The sequence below is a fragment of the Chiroxiphia lanceolata genome, chromosome Z (assembly GCF_009829145.1).
Source record: "Chiroxiphia lanceolata isolate bChiLan1 chromosome Z, bChiLan1.pri, whole genome shotgun sequence".
NCBI classification, from domain to species: domain Eukaryota; kingdom Metazoa; phylum Chordata; class Aves; order Passeriformes; family Pipridae; genus Chiroxiphia; species Chiroxiphia lanceolata.
The window spans coordinates 6,771,472-6,788,443 of record NC_045671.1 but is presented as its reverse complement, the minus strand read 5'-3'; the positions used below and the strand labels follow the sequence as shown (position 1 = coordinate 6,788,443).

The window sequence follows — 16,972 nt, the reverse complement described above, 5'->3', positions numbered from 1 at the left end:
ATTCCCATTAGTTTCTATTATAGCTGTTTTCTTTCCTTTCCTTATACCTTTTAATTCCCCTTTCTCTCCAATTCACTGTCTCTGTACTGGTATTGTTTAACTCTCAGGAAGTATTTTGGGGCATGTTTGATTAAAAAAGATAGAGGAGACTAAATTCAAGCAGTTCTATATTTTTACCTTCATTCTTCCACTTTCTCCTGCCAGTATAATATCTGTAATAACTGAAGTATTTATATATATAGTGTTTTCACAACATTTTTTTGAGCCAAAATATTCTAAATTCATTGGTTTAAAACTAAGAAGTAGTAACATATGTGATGGATCTAAAAAGAATTCTAGATTTCTTCATTAAAACATGCTGTATTATTTTAATTGTATTATTTATATAACACTCCTCATGTTTTCTGGAAATTTAAAATAAATTCATGTTACAGTTATAACTTCTCTTTGATGTTATGTGGAATACCTAAAGTATTTTGGGCTTTTATTTCTTTCTTTTCAAGAAGAGTTTGAGACATTGACTTATTTACAGAGACAGAATTTTCAAGGGGAAACGATTAGATATGAGGCTTTGGTCATTACAAATTTACCCCTCAGATAATCCTCATTCTCCTTAACTGAAAACTTGAATCAAATGGATTTTACTTCCTTTTTATTCTGTATATGGAATGGTAGGGTTTTTTCCCCTCCTTAAAAAGCTGTACAGCATGTCAGGGTGTTAGAATTAGATGGTATTTAAGGTCCCTTCTAACTCAAACCATTCTATGATTCCATGATTCTACAGTAACCCTGAGGGGAAAAAAAAAAAAGAAAATCAGCCTTCCACCTGGAGTTTTGACTCATATTCTCTTTCCTTCAAGTCTGACTTATTTGTGAAAACTTCTAATAAACATGAATCTGACAGTCAGCCTAATATGCTGGAATCAAAAGCTATTATTGACTTTACGATATTGATCAATGGTGGCCCAAGCCCCGTAATAGATTACGGTGTTTCTCTCTAAACTCAGCTACTCAGCTGTTCTCTCTCTGCATTAAATGAATGCTCTTCTGTCAGGAAGTGTTAAAATGACCTGGTTCCGAGCCTCTTGCTCCCGGCCTTGCCCTTCCATGGATTGGGTACATGATGCACTTCCAGAGCCACGTAAACACTGAAGCAGCAGGTTGCTACTTCTTTTTGGACGTGTGTTTCATGTGGTACTTTGCTACTGGATAAACCCCCTGTTTTGTCCACTCTTAGCAATGCACCCATCCCATTTCTCATGGCACATGTCACCAGCATCCATGCACTGTTGCTTCTCTGCTCCACTGTGGGCTGTATCCTCATCGTTTAGACCGAGTGTTGAGCCACAGGGAGGCTTATTGGCCTCTCACACAGAAAGCTCATGCATAAGAGGGAGTCTGAAGCCACTTCTTTCATGTCAGCAGCAGGCGTACAAAGTGTTGACTAGCTCCTCTCTCCTTATGTTCCTTAAACCAACCTTCTGCTCCCAGCTCTAAACTCCAAGAGTGTCGCTAGGTGAAGATAATCTTCCTCTGCTTGAGGAGTATGGTAGGATGGCTTTTCCATGACATCAGTCTGAGTTCATAGGAACACGGAAAAGGAATATCTTATGCCTAAAGGTGAGTTACACTTCATCAGACTGCGCAGTCATGGTCTTCTCTGTGCCATCTGGAGGTGATAACTGCAATAAGTCTGGAACAACACCAACCTCCTCCAATAAGCAACAACAGTAACTAACTGGAAGGCAGTCCCCATATTTTGTGCTGTTGTGGGATGACATTTTAGGCCTGTGATCAGTTCAGCTAAGGTCCTAGTGGAAGCAATGTTTCATGAGGTGCACAGGGATTCAGAAAACACAGGCAATTTTGCTATTTCTACAGCTGCCCCTTCTCTTGAAGCCAAGAAAAAAGAAAAAAAAGGCAACCACTGCTCATGTCTTGTAAAAATACGCAATTCAGAAATGCTTAAATGCAGAAATGTCTAAGGAAAATTTCTTCTTCTCTGAACAAAAAGATGTAATCGGTACTGAACAGCCAGTTGCAAAAGTGTTTCAATATTATCTTTTCACAGGAAAAAATTATACATAATGTTCAAGAAAAGTGAAATGAACACATAAATGCTGTTTTCAGTGACACCTTATATTTTTCCCAGATTGCTCTCCTAAGTTAGAATATTTCCACCGGATTTAATCAGAATAGAAGCAAAAAATTAAAGGAAGGCAGAGATGTTGAGTGATCCACTCAAGATAGGTCTTGATTTTTCAGTGAGACCCAAGCAGGTCAGGAGCAAGGTGTGTACAGGATCTATCCAGAGGAAAGTTAACACTGCTCTTCCCTGAGAGCAAGCCCAGAGCCAACATTTCCAGATCTATAAATAAACAGCCTTTCGTTCAAACTGGGAGAAAACAAAACTATGCTGTGAAGCAAACAACGGACACTGGTATTGAAATTAAAAGGATGTGGAGAACATGAGAGTTTTAGAGCAGGTGGCATCAAACCCTTCCTGAGCAAGTCAAGGGCTCAGCGTCCCCAAAGCAACTCGGCAGAGAGCTCCCCAAAGCAATCTCTTACACAGTCTTCTGTAGTATGTAAATTTATTGAAATACAGTCCCCTTTGTCTACTGGGAGATGAGTGCGCTGTGATCTGTCCTCTCAACCCACACTGACACAGGCAGCTGACATAGTGGTTTTGAAGATTTCCCTTTTGTTTTTGCTGCCAGCTCGTGGGAGGGGGAGAGAAAGAGGAAGGGGAAAGAGGAGGGCGTAACGCGCCTGCAAGTGTGTGTAGGCAGGCCAAGAGAATCTGTGCCACTGAACACCCAGATGGCAGGAAAAATTCACCTTTTACTAACTGGATCAGTGGCAGATTTTTATAGCGTGTGGGTGGGAGAGAGGGCAGGGGCTGTGAGGAGGATGCAGAAAAAGCAGAGCATGTAAATGCACATATGTTTGCACCAGAAAGAGGGAAAGAAGGGCACACAGTGGATGAACAGGCTTCTATCTGCATGTGTAGAGTGACAGAGCTGCACAGGGGAGAGAAGCTGAGTTATGGCTGTGTGCTTCAGGAGCAGAAGTCCAAACACTCCACAAACCTCTCCTCTGCCCTCCTGTGCAGAGGCACACAGGGGGTCTCCAGCTCCTGTTACCCTTGCAAGGTATGTTACAGGACAATATCCCATATATCTACGTTAATAAACTAAACAAGGCCATGGACTGTTCTTTGACCTTGCAAGCATGAAATCCTTGTACATGTGTAGTTAAACTTTCTACCTTCTCCCCAAAACTGAATGGACTGAGTCCCACTTGCCTGAAACAATCTGTGTCATCCCTTAGACTGTACCTGGGGATGATGGCAGAGTGATAACAAGCATGGACACAAAACATAGCAAGAGGCATGCTAACAGCAAAATAGTATGGGCAGACCCTTACCACAGAATCACAGAATAGTTAAGGTTGGAAGGGAACTCTGAATGTCATCTTGTCCAACTCCTCTGCTCAAGCAGTGTCACCTTCTTGTCAGTGCTTGAACCTGTACCCCTAATTCACCGGAGTACAGGGATCCTTAGGAAAGTCCTAACTCTTTCATCTTCAGAGATTGAATCACACAGTTTCCACTCATAGTTTCCATTTATCTGAGCTACCTGACATGCTGGATGGCTTGTGGTTCTTGGCACTCAAATACAACTCAGAGGGACAAGAACTTTGGCTGGAGCAGGTGAAGTCTGCTTTGACTGGGAACATATGGGATACACATAAACAGTTCCCCAAAGATGCAATTAAATACTTCTAAATATCCCACACTAATTGTGTGCCTGAACCAGTACCGATGCTCATCCTAAAGGTATCTGGAGATCCACGAAATTCTCTCCGTGATAGTAGGTGTAATGAAATGCATGGAAGATAGCTTAAGGCCATGACCATCTCACTTTGGGGGTATTTCTTAAAGATTTGTAATAGAGATCTGTTAAAAGACTGACTCCAGTAAGATCTGACTAGACTTGGGGAGACATAAGCCTTTTGGTGGCTGAAAAAAAAAGGGAGAGAGGGATCATTTTAAGCTCAGTTGGAGTAAGGATGCAAAACTTCACAAAGAAAATCTGATAAAGAATGATCTTAGTCATCTTCAACAGAGACTGTGCTGTGATCTTACATCTCTGATGTCCTCAAGCTGTGGGTCCTAGGTTTTGTGTTTCAAGATAGAATGGACCATTTTGATAATTATTTTGACTCTCTGGTAACAGAGTTTAAGTCAGTAAGTCCCAGACTGAAAAAGTGTCCTCTGTATCCCTCAATCAGCAGAACAAGTAGAACTCTGTGCACATAGAAGTATTTTGCCCACTATCTGTTTTCTGAAAACTATGCAGGAAAAGGCTGAGGTCTTCATTCTTGATTCAGCCTGAGCCACCAAAGAGATTCCCTGCACTGTGTTAACAGACAGGTATGTAAAAACAACTGGCACATGCCATGGGGGAAATCTTTTACAACGCCTCAACAGTGAGTATCAAGGCAAACCTTTTCCAGTACCTTCAAGAGAAACCTAAAAGCAAATGAAAATGGGGAAAATAATCCTCTCACGTCTCCCTCTCCAAAGGCAGCAGACGCTTTAAAATTCACCAGACAAGGTCTGCCTTGTAGCAGACAGTAGGGCGGAGAGGGTGGCTGCTCCTCTGCTCCCCAGGCCTGCTCCCAGGGATCTGCATGTGCAATTTTGGCATTTCCATAGATCTGTTTGATTGTTATGCAGATATTTGGTACAGGGAGCTGGGTTTGTTCCCTGACCTTCCCTCTGTGGGGGAAGGAGCCTTGTCCGTGGCAAACAGCATGTCACACTGGCCATCCTTAATCCACCAACTGGCCAGTGACCAGGAACTGCTGTAAGCAACCCTTCCAGCTGACTCCAGCAGTTTAATGGCCCACTTGTGTTACACAGAAATGCATTTCTCTGTCTGGAGATTACAAATGTGGGGTTTGACTCTCTACCCTCCCTCTAACATTCTTTCCCTGACCCGGGGTGAGGTTATTCCCCATGAGAGGAGAAACCCTGCTGTAGAATTTGTTGTGTTAGAGGAAAGGAGCACCAGATGATCAGCATCAGTAATCGATGGTGAGAACCTCAATCCTTGTCCCAGTTACGCTCCTGCTCATGTGAAATGAGACCTGAGTATTTCCATCTCTGCTTATAATGAGCCACACCTTAACAAGGGCCTGATTCTAAGTCCTCTGAAGTCATCTCTCTGTCTTCAGGAGCTTCAGGCCCATAAGGAGTCATCTTCTTCATAGACAATAGAATGATTATTAGATGTACAAATCAGTGCAATGGCACTGACTTCTATGAAACCAGGTCAAAGTACATTAATGGAGAACTATTTCAGGAGCTTCTCTAATGAAGGAAGACAGTATTCCCTGCAAGAAAACATGGCTGCAGCTTCTGGACAACAAGTTCTGTTGAGTCATTGCTGTATCTCCCAATACCTTCCATGAAGTATTTTGCACAGTTTTGATCTCAAAAGGGACTACTTAAAATACATGTGAACTTTTGTTTGCAGAGTGTTTATTTTCCTGTTTTTGGAAAAGGAAAATATAAAAAAAATTACACTACTGTAACAAAATAGGTTAAAGATTCCTTGGGTCAAATGGACTTGTATATTGGTGGCAATATGCAAAGTCCACACCTCTAAGTACTTATTGTAATGAAAAAAAAATAATATATCTCTCAATAATATATATAATGTTATATATATATATATATACACACACACATGCATGTATATATAAAATCAACTGCCCAGTCTTACTTCTTTCATAGCACTTATTCAAGGTGCTGCAAGTGTCATTTATTGTGTATCTCTTTCCTTTCTCAGCACTTAAGGTGTTGTCACAGGCATGTTAAATGATCAGTTAAGGAAGCTCATTCTGAGCAGGTCTCCTCCCTCACCATGTTTTCCCTGAACACTTGTGATTTTACCAACTCATACTCTTAGATGACAATGTATCATATAATGTAAAATTCTGTTGATATAGAGCAGATTTAATGAAAAATGTATTTTACACTTTGCACTTCATCCCGAACTGGAAAGCAAAAGTCACTTTTTTCCCTAAATATAAGCACTGGACCCCTCTGAGATACTCTGACACCCAAACATTTGATATTTGAATTTGAGATAGTCTTCCCATTACAGATAAATCATTTTGAATGGATTGTCATTGGAACCAACTATTTAAGATGATTATTTTAAGGACAGACAGGCTATTCATTCCCTCTGCTGACCCCAGAAGGGGTGTAGATAATCAGCTCAGATGTAAATATCTGTCTTTTAGGCATTTAAACAAACCCTGTTCCTGAAACTCAGCTTGAGTGGGGATGTGGAAAAGGTTTTGTTTGTGCTGCAGACTTCTGTGGGCAACACTATAAGTAGAAGATCCCTGATCCCTATTGTGATGCAGGTGAAGCTACTCCTGCCAGTTTAGGAGCTCACTGAGCTCATGTAGGGAGTCTTTGGTCGTCCTGTACCCTGAACAGATTTACTGTTGCATCTGCATTTGTGCCAAGAAAACTTATCCTAGTTTCTGAGTTGTGTAAAAGCTCATACCATGGATAAGATTGAACTGGCATTATCAGAACTAAAAACAAGAATGTATCACCAGAATATTTTAATATCTCTCTGAATACACTGACTTTAAATGCAGATTTAAACCAGATTCACCAGAATCTGAGCTGCCACACAACACAGGATGGGTTCGACAGAAAACTGCGTCCAGTTTCATGTAAAACTAGCCAGAAGAAAAAAAACAAACCACAAAACCATCAAACCAAGATAACAACAACAAAACCAACAACAACAAAAAGAAAGAGCTGACTTAAAAATTTGGAAGGGAAAGTATCAAACAAAGCAAAACAGCTGTGCTGCAAATAACACTAGTGTTTTTTGTTTCATGAAGAAAGTTCCTTTCACCAAAACAAAATTTAAAAAAAGTATGTTTGCCTGTATCGTTATTCAAGATGAATTCCCAGATTCTCTGAGTACATGGATAACACTCTTCATTTGGGTTTTAAACCACAGGAGTATCCTGCTGTGGACAATGGCAGTATGTAGGAGATTGTGTAGTGCAGGAATAACCTGAGTCCTGCCTTGCAGCTTTACTATCCAGCTGATTTCCCCAGGCGCTGATGCAAACATCTGGGCATTCATGTGCATGTTGACATTTATTTCTTTATTTTTTGATGCCATGGGGAATTGAGGATTAGGTTTGTTATTTCCACTAACCAGGCATTAAAATACCTTGAGCTGATCACGCCCTTTCTGAGTTTTGACTGAAAATCACTAGGCAGAGGGAGGATGACACAGCCCTAGGAAATAGTAAGAGAGATTAATGCAAGCCACAGCGGCAGCACAAACAGCACCCAGATGTAATGTATCGAGTAAACAACTTCTCCCTTCCTTTCACGTCGTGGTAGATGAGCCACCAGAGGGAGTCCAAGAGATCTCCAAGAACTGCAGGATAAACAGATCAGCTTTTGGCAAAATGAAGGTAATTAAACATTTTCTACCGGGGGCTGTAGAGTTCAAACCAGTGTGAGCTACTTTAGGTCACTGCAAGATCTTCGTTGTGGCAAGATTTCTCGGAAAAGCTAAATCGGACTTAATTTACAGTTTAACTTTTCCAAGAAAACAAAGGGAATAAAGAAGCAAGTTGATATTTTTAGTATTATTTTTGATGATAAAAATATATTTCTAATTAAATAATATTATGTGTTTCTAGATCAATGGAATGAAAAAGAAGGTCAGGTGACCGGAATACAAAGGGCAAATGGTGCCTTATCTCTGCCACTGTACACTTGCTCATGTGTACAGATATTTAAATACAAGAACGTTGTATACTGTTCAGTCTTACTGCTTGGTAGCGGGGGATGAGACACTTCCTTTCAACTTCCAGTCTTACTGTAACAATGGAGGAGGAAAACAGTTCTCCCAGGGGACTAGAAAGGGGTGAAGCATGTCACAGGCTGCTGTTTATAGCTGTGATGGATAAATAAGGGGCTTAGGGACATGGTTTTGTGGTGGACTTGGAAGTGCTGTGTTAATGGTTGAGCTTGATCTTAAAAAGGTCTTTTCCAACCTAAATGATTCTACAGTTCTATGTCAGGTTAGAGAGACACTACCACTGTGGAATTAATTCATTGCCCTCCTTGTAAGGTAGGGCAAGGAATAACACTGGTAGGTCAGAATTATTCACATGCCAAAAAACCAGGCTTGTGCTCTGGTTGCAGAAAAAGTCATCACATAAATGTCAGGAAGAACATCTTACTCAGATCCTACTCCTGTCCTCTGGTCTCAGTTGGGACTATCACCTTAATGTCCAAAAGCTGAGCATTTTTCTTCAACATGGAGCTACAAAAGTCTTGCTTTTACCTTCCTTCTAGAGATTGTTGGTTGGAGAGCCAAAAAGTTCCTTTTTATCCAACCTGTCTTTTGTCCTACAGTAGTGAAATCCTACAAGACTGGTCTGAAAACAGATGGGTTTCTGCAGAATATTGACATTTTCATCAGGAAATGCTTGTATATGTGGAGGAGGAAGGATTCATACATTCCTGGGTAATATGGGGCAGATTGTGTTTGCAATATCATGCTGGTAGTGGTAGCTGAGCTGTTCTGTACAAGAAAATATAGTCAAAATAGATGAGGCAAGGGAAAGGTGAAAGAGGAGCTAAGAGATGTGATTGTGGCTATAGAGTGGATTAGTGGCAGAGAACACCCTCATCCACTACACTAAAAAGACTGTTCCTTCACCATATTTGAATTTTCCACTTCTCCCATGGCTGCACTGGATTGAATATGATATTTCTACAAGCCTCTATAGAAGAGTAAAGAGCTGAGATATTAAAAATAAACGGTGAGATGCTCAGGACAGTGATTTGGGGAGCACTTTGTCAAGGAAATCAGGCTAAAGTTGGAGATGAATGGCTCAAGCGACACCTCCTGGGCCAAAATCCATCCAAAGTCTGCGAGGTGAGACTTGAAAAAGAAGCTTGACCTCTTCCTCCTACACAAGGAGTGTGAGATAACATTCCCTGTCAAGCTGTCTGTTCTCTGGATCAGCAGATTAGTTGGAATGATTAGAAGAAAAGAAAGGATATTTTCCACTCATTTATTTACAAATTGTACCTAATGAATTATTGATCAGGCGACTAGACCTCTGCGCAGCCCTCTAGGAATCTGTCCTTTCCAAGTCACACTTGTGGCCCCCTGGCCCAGTAGGGCCAGTGGAGATGTTTCAGCCCTCACACTAATGGGGTATTTGGCGGCAGAGGCCACTGTTGTTTTTCTATTGCTTTCTCAGTGCAAAATGAATCTCATTAATTTAACTGAAAAGCAACAGAAATGGGGACAAAAAAAGCCAAAGCTATGCATCTGTATGAGATAAAATGTTATAACCACCTCTCTAAATTAGAAAAATAATTTCCCTGTTGTTGAAGCAGGTGAAGGATAAACACAAGATTCAAAGTCAAGAGATTTGAGCTCCTTTCTTGTCTCTGCCACTGAGTTACATTAGCCAATGTAACTACCTGTCAGCAATAAGAGTGCACAACCTGTGCAGGTCTCATCCATGGCTCTCTTCACAGCCACCGGGGATGGAACTAAGAGCCACACCAGTCTGGAGTGTAATTTATCCAACTAAACACTGGTATCTGCTCAAGGCCAGTGTGAGTCATGCCCTAAAACTCACCATCTGTCCTTCTCACCTCTCCATTATCTGTGAAGGGAAATGAGGAATAGAAGCCTACACCGTATGGACCTAATCTACCTTGATCAAATGAACACCACCACTGATTAATCTATGTCCCAGTATTTCTTCTTGTCTGTTTTGTCTGTGTGTGTGTGAGTGTAAACCCTAGGCCTTATTGTCACATACATGCAGGTTAACACAATACACTTTTATCTGCACCCTTTTGTTTCAACACTTCTTTGAGAAAGAGATGAACTAAAAATACAGGCATCAGAATATGGATCCTGGATAATAATGTGATCTTGGATTCCACTGTACACAACAGTGAGGCCCCAGTTTTCATGGTTGCCCTTTATCCTGCACTCTCAGACAGTAACAACTTGAGCAGTTCCATGCAAGACCTTTCACCAGCACAAGGCAACATCAAGGTACTGAATTTAATGGCAATACTTTAAATTATATGGTTGAATATCTGTTTCTAATCTAAACAGCAAACATTTATGGTTCATGTAACCTCAGCTTTATTTTTTTCAAGGGAAAATAATAACTTTTTATTTATTATTATTGGGCTTTTGCATAGCTGGCAAGAAGGCTAGAGTCAGTCTCTTTCTCTCTCCTCCTCTCTGAATACCAGCTGTTCTTCATGAGGGGATATATGAGCAGTTTTATACAGTTTTAATATCCACCAGAAATTACATCTCACTGCCTTTAGGGACTGAACCTTTAAAATTCAATTTCAAATAAATATAATTGTAAAATAAGGCAGGGAAAAAAAGGGCAAGAGAGGGAAAGAGAGTATCAAAATTCAGTTCCTTGCTATAAGAGCTTCAGGGCACAGCCAGTGGGGCTGTGTTCTTTAGCAACAGTAAGAAAAATGGCCTGGGGCTCTGAGATTAGCATGTTGATGTTTTGGTCACCTCTCTCTCACTATGAAGCCAGAGATGGCAAAATCCCATGCTGCAATGAAGGAAGGGGAGCAGGAGATTTGCAGAGGAAGTTTTCATATCTTCCCCAAATCTGGCATGATTGGAGAAATATTGAAAGAGAAGACAATGAAAACAAAACATGAAAGAGCTGAAAGAAAGAAAGGAGAACTGCTGAAGTATCATCTCAGGTTCTTTCCCCAGAAAAGAGACCTACCTCCAAACAAAGTAGGGTCTCAGAGAACACAGCTGTAATGCTGGCAGGAAAAAAAACAACCAAACCACAAGCATTAAAAAAATCAACCATTCCAAGACCAACATTGCGGCTTGTTAATTTCCCTCAAAATATGACAGGGAGTAGATCATCTTTTTTTTTAAATGTAAGACTAGTGTAACTGTGTGGACATATCAGTCCTCACAGAAGCATTGAATTTTACTTGAATGTGCAGTGTTTCTAACAAGGCATCATTTTTAACTGCAGCAGACTTCACATTAATATTAAATTAAGAAAGTCCTTTCTTATAGGTCTGGGCAGACCTGACCTGATAGATGTTTCTTCTGCTTAGTGAAGCAAAGGAAAACAAAACATATTTAGCATTTAGCAGCAGTGGTCTGCTATTTATTGCTAGTAATACATGACACAGTGCTGTAACAACTGTTGGGACCCCAGTCAATGCTCATCCTGAGTATAACAGGCTGTGTTAGCAGGAGAAACATGATCAGAAAGTGCAGGTGGGTGAGGGAGAGGTTGTAGGATAGGACTTTTTTCCCTTGTCCCTCAGATTGTCCTGAATCCAGGGAGCACAAACATATTGGAAAAATCATTTGAAATCTGAGGATGGCCTGGTTGCAATTATGGCTCACCAGTTTGGTTGGAAATATCACTGGTTCTATTGGATTGATGAACAAATTCATGTTCATTGGCAAAAATAAATACAAAGGAGTGGCTTAGAAAGAAGAGGAGGTACTTGCACCCTCCACACTGGCAACAGATGCTCAAGGCACTCAGCAATTTGCAAGACGACTTTTGCATGTAGGTGCCCAATTCCATACCTGGCACCCCTCCCCTGTGTGCTCCCTCTGCCTCACTTCCTGGGAGGGATCTGCTCTGCCCCAAAGAGAACATTAACACTTCAGAAAAGATGCACAAAGTGTAAGGCATATGATCACAGGCTGTTTGGACCATGTGTAGGCTGGGCTCCAGGAGCTTATTTCTGATTTTCTGAACTAAATCTAAGAATGTATGTCCTCTGGAAAGCAAGGCAAAGAAGACATTATGGGAAGAAATTTCATTGACAATTCTCAAAGTTTAGGCCAACCAAATGACATAGTTGTGAAAGACTGAGCATCCCTGAGGATTTCTGAGAACTCAAAAAGTACCTAAAAAGAGGGAAACAGGTTTAATAGTCACAAGTGGAATTAGTAAACCAGAAAATAAACTGAAAAGACCAAACACTTCTTCGGGTCACAAATCTCACGAAGTTGCTCGGAGGCCCAGGTCTTGCCTGGAGCAGATTTTGTTACACGTTCTGTTCTGGGACCCAGTGATCCCAGGAAACCTTTTTCCTTTTCTCTAGCAGTTTTGTCAGTCGCTGCTGGGACTTCAGTGGAAATCCTTGGAAGTAGATTTCCTCTACAGCCTTTCCACATCACGCTCCGATGACCAACTTTGCTCAGTACAATCTGTCCAACCGCAGCAGGACACAGTCACAAATCAGTCGGCACTTAGGGAGCCCCTTCACTTTTATCTCACCTTGCTCTCCGTCTGCTCCCTTCCCAGGCCTTGTCCTTTCTTACACAACTTGTGTATCATCAGATAAGCAAGTAAATATCATTTCGGAGAGCTGCCCCCTCTCGCCATGCATCTGAATGAGCACCAGGTTTGCAGTTATTTGTTTAGCCACTGAGCTGAACAAATTAGATTAACACAACACATGCAGCGAGGGGAGGAGGACACGAGGAGGGGGGGCCCTTCTGACAGAGGCAGGAAAGATGCTGGGGAAGTGCTGTTGTCATGGCAATTAACCCTGTCTTGGAAACGGTGTCCTTCGTTCCCCCAGAAAATCTGCTAGGTGATTCCCCTTTCTTCTCCTTTTTGTGTGCTGCAGAACTGGGGCAGAGCTGCACAGGATCAAAGCTGTGCTTCAGAGCTCGGGAGGTTGTGACAGTTGCGGTTGTGTGAGGAGAGATGTGTGGGAGAAACTTCCTTCTGCTAAATTCGGTGACACACTGTTAACAAGACAATACAACAGCAGGGTTGGTTGCTGTTTTCTCTCCCTTTCTCTACTTTTTTTACAGCCCAATGAGACCTTTCATTGTATTTCAAATGTGTTTCTTTTAAAGCTGTTGTGAAGATTCCCTCCTACTGCTTCCACTGCTCTTCCTCTTCTTTCACTGCAGCTGATAAGCATCTCACTCTATCGAGTCCTGTTTTATACACAGCATGGGGTTGTGGCAAAACAGCTTGCTCTTCCCCCTTTGAGATGGGCATCTCACAAGAAGTCCACTCTTATACAGCCAACTAGTCACCCACATCTCTAGTTTCAGGGAAACTTGGCATGTTCTTAACCCACGGAGCTGGAAAACAGGGCAAAAACTTTTCCAAGGCATACTCTCTGTTGGTGTAAATCAGTACAGCTCCTCTGAAGTCAAAAGTCTTACTGTCAAGAAGGACTAGATTAAAGTGTGGGTACATGAGAAAAGCTGTTATCTGTGTTTTATAGATGGTACAGAGTCAGAAAAGGGTGATTTACATGGAATCACTGTCCCGGGAGCAGCCAGAAATCTCCTGCGATGTAAACCAGCAAGTCAAACGCAGAACCTCTCTGATATGAAGCAGCAGTGACCATCTTTAAAACATTGCTCTGGATAGCCCAGAGACTGGTACATTTTCCAAGTGGAAATTACCAAAAAGACCATAGGGAAATCGAATTTGTCAAAAGATAACTTTGCCTGTGTTCTACAACTTTGACTTGGAGCTGGTATTTTTTTCAACTCTGCCCCTCTCATTGAAAGGTCTGGAAGCAGTGACCTCTCACTGTTGGAGACACAGCACTGAATTGTGATTTTCTATTTCTGAGATAAACTCCTCTGCAAAGGGGGGGAAAAGTGCACCCAGTGTATGAGAACATCTCAGTGATTCTTCGTCCACCACAGAAAAAAAACAGGCAAGTGCTTAGGTAATTGGAAATGGGATGAATCTAATTGCAAGAAAAGCTTTACTAGATTAATCAATTTAATGTCACCTCTGATAATTCTTGAAGCAATTCCATGCAGATAATCAGGATGTATTGATAATCCAAACTAATCAAGAGGTGTGGAGTGATGGAAAAGCCTTTTTCTTCAGCGTACTATGGTTACAAAAAGACACATGGAAGATTAAAACAAGAATTTTTTTTTCCCTTTTTTTTTCTTTTTCTTTTTTCCTTTTAATGAAATCTGTCTCTAGAAAATTTTAGTCTGGCAGAAAAGAATTCAAATAACTTTGTTTATCTAAGCAAACTGGAAAAGGCCTGTTCTTTTTCAGGATATTTGCAGATTCTCTAGTGTTTTCAAGTGGTCTTCAAGCTGAAACAGGGAACTACAGCCACCAGGAATTAACCAGGTTACTGGCACCAATAACGTTCACAGCAAGAATTCTCTGCTTCTCAGTGGAAACTTGCAAGAAGGGCTGGTGGGGGTCGAGGTAAAAGGCTGAGCTCAGTTAGATAAAACTTGTGAGGTTTACCAGTTGGAAAGCATTGAATCTGCTCCTGTATGAGGCAACAATGACCAAAACGAAGCTCTGGAGTCAGTAAAAAAAACAGTCTTGGAGGAATCTATGAGCTTTTGGACACTGTGACTGAGCAAGTTATGGTTCATACCAGGTTTAGAAGGGATAATGCATGTATGAGCAGCGGCAGAAAAAGCAGGGTGAAGGCAACCATTTCTCAGTGCTCTCCCTGCTGCAGGTGTAAAGGAGGCTGTTAGATGGAATGCCAGAGAATACAAAGCCAAGAATTAACTAGTTTGTTTGCTGCTTGCAGACTGAATGGTCCTTAGAGGCACTGCTATCTAAAGGGGCTTCCAGCTCCTAAATGCCATTGCAGAGGGAGGTTCCTGAACCACTATGTTTATATATAGAAAATTATACTTCCTCCTGCCCAGAAAGGTGCTTCATGGTTTCTGCTGTGGCCAGAGAAGAGAGCTGACAATGAGAGGAGAGATGCTTATTATAGGGCTGACATCTCCCTGCTTTTAACATTTAACAGCTGAGATCACTTTGCAGATTCCTCAGGGCAGTGGGAAACAGCTGATGTGGACCTTTTGGTGATGGATTTTTTTTATTTAAAAATACTTCTGATTTTTTAATTTGCTTTTCTACTGTCCCATCTCAACATTCAAAGAAACCAATTTCCTAAAATGTGAAAAAAAACCCCCCATGCTAAATATACTGGATTTCCCAAGGTGTAATTCCTCTTAGCCAAATTCAGCAGAAATCCCTGCACTTTTCCATAGCCCTGTAGGCTGCCATAATCTGCTGTAGTATAGCAAGAGAGAGAATGTAACTGATGTTTAAGGCAGGCATCTGGAGAGCCAGACTCCTAGGTTTTGTCTCTGCTTCCATCAACAACATGGCAGCATCACTTTCATTAAATCTCTTAGGACAGAACTTTCAAAAGCAGAGTGTTTAAGCTCGGACACCTCCATAGGTCTTCTGAGGTCTGCAATCATCAAACCTAAGGCCTTTGGGTGGCCTTTGAGTGTCAAACCATGAATAAAAGCATTTATACCACACCTCTAATATGACATCTAGGTGGCTCTGTCATTCCTAACTCTAAAGAGAGGTTAAAAGTATGAATCCCCAAAAAGCTACTCCTAAGAGCTGAGAGAGTTGCAAGGAGCTCTGGAGGAAGTGCCAAGAGGTCTCAGAAGTCAACATCCCACCCTTCCTTTGCGCTTTCTGGGAGTAAAATTCACTCCCATAGAGAGAATGTCCAAAACAAAGTTTTTACAGCCCTTAATTTGTGCTGGATGCTCCTCAGCAAATGCTATTCCAGATGCCAAAGGCCAGCTGCAAACTCCAGGGCAAGAGCTAAAATCAATTTGCAGCCAAAGTAAAAATGCCTGGATATCTGTCCCTGGCTCCTTTGCTTCCCAGCAAAGCCATGAAATGAGCTACTGCCTTTGGTTACATGGTTAATTTCAGAAATGAAAAGACCGGTAGCAATAAGGGCATCTCTGGCTATATATTGTGGAGCTCGAGAAAGAAGATGCCAGTAGCCTTTGCAATCCAAGCTGCCATATACCCTCTTGGAAGCAATTTCCTTCCAGTTTTTAGAGAAAATATAATAGGGCTACTTCTGTGGAAGAAATTCAATTTTAAAACATATATTCAGGTGACTGAAGAAGGGCTTAGATAAACTAGAGTGAATATTGCTGAGGGGCAAAGGAAAGGGACAGAGATTATAAAAACAATGTCAAAATCAGAGGCATCCAGAGAAGGATGTGCAAGATGAAAATATTTCCCATTATGACATAAATAAAACTGCGCTTCTCTGTATCTTGAAGATGGGCATTTTATTTTCCTCTCTCCCTCTCAGATTTATAACAAAACAAAAAAAAAGGAAACTTTGCTTTCACAGTTGACTAGAACAGTTGAAATCCTCTGACTGTGCTAAATCCAACAAGAGCAAAGCCTGATCACCAGTGCAACATCTGCCATTTGACAGAGGCTTCTCAGAGACCTCGAACACCAGGAGCCTGCTCTCCTGCTAAGTGAACTGTTACTTTTCATGTTCACTGTTCCTGCCGTTCCTCTGTCGTTTTAGGTTGAAGAGGACTGGTCTTATACACTTTAAGGAAGAAGGTGAAAATTTGGGGGCTGTTTTGTTGTGTGTATTGGTTTGTGGTTTTTTAGGTGTGTGTTTTTCTTTTTGTTTGTTTGTTTGTTTGTTAGTTTGTTTTTGTTTTTTGTGTGTGTTTGTTTTTTGGTTTTTGTTTTTTTTTTAATATTGATAAACTAGAGATATGCCTGACATCCAGGCATCTAATATTCCTCCATGGTGAGTTTGTCCTTGTGCTGAGCACCAGCAGAAAGCTGGTATGTTGAAGACATTCCCCATCAATTAGTTGATGAGCAGGACATGGCAGGACAGCAATGGGTTTCTGCACCAAGGCTGTATGTAACCACACTGCTGATTAGGTAGGAGCAATAACACCCTCCATGTCTGAAAAGTGACTGCTGTCCAATGCCATTATTTTCCTCTAACAATAAATAAATTTAAATAAATGATAAACAATAAATAAATGTAAAGGGTGCTTTTCCCTACATGGTAGCCTAG

General features: G+C 41.2%; 1 protein-coding gene and 1 long non-coding RNA gene across 16 annotated transcripts in view; one reads left to right on the top strand and one right to left on the bottom strand.

Annotated features, from left to right (window-relative positions):
* CELF4 (CUGBP Elav-like family member 4) overlaps positions 1–16,972 on the bottom strand; it is a 700,630-nt gene that overhangs the window by 485,023 nt on the left and 198,635 nt on the right. The gene's annotated exons all lie outside the window — the stretch shown is intronic.
* Positions 1,542–7,530, top strand: LOC116781070. Its single transcript, XR_004354763.1, has 3 exons — positions 1,542–1,620; positions 4,365–4,438; positions 7,457–7,530. It is a non-coding gene; the product is annotated as an uncharacterized LOC116781070 (long non-coding RNA).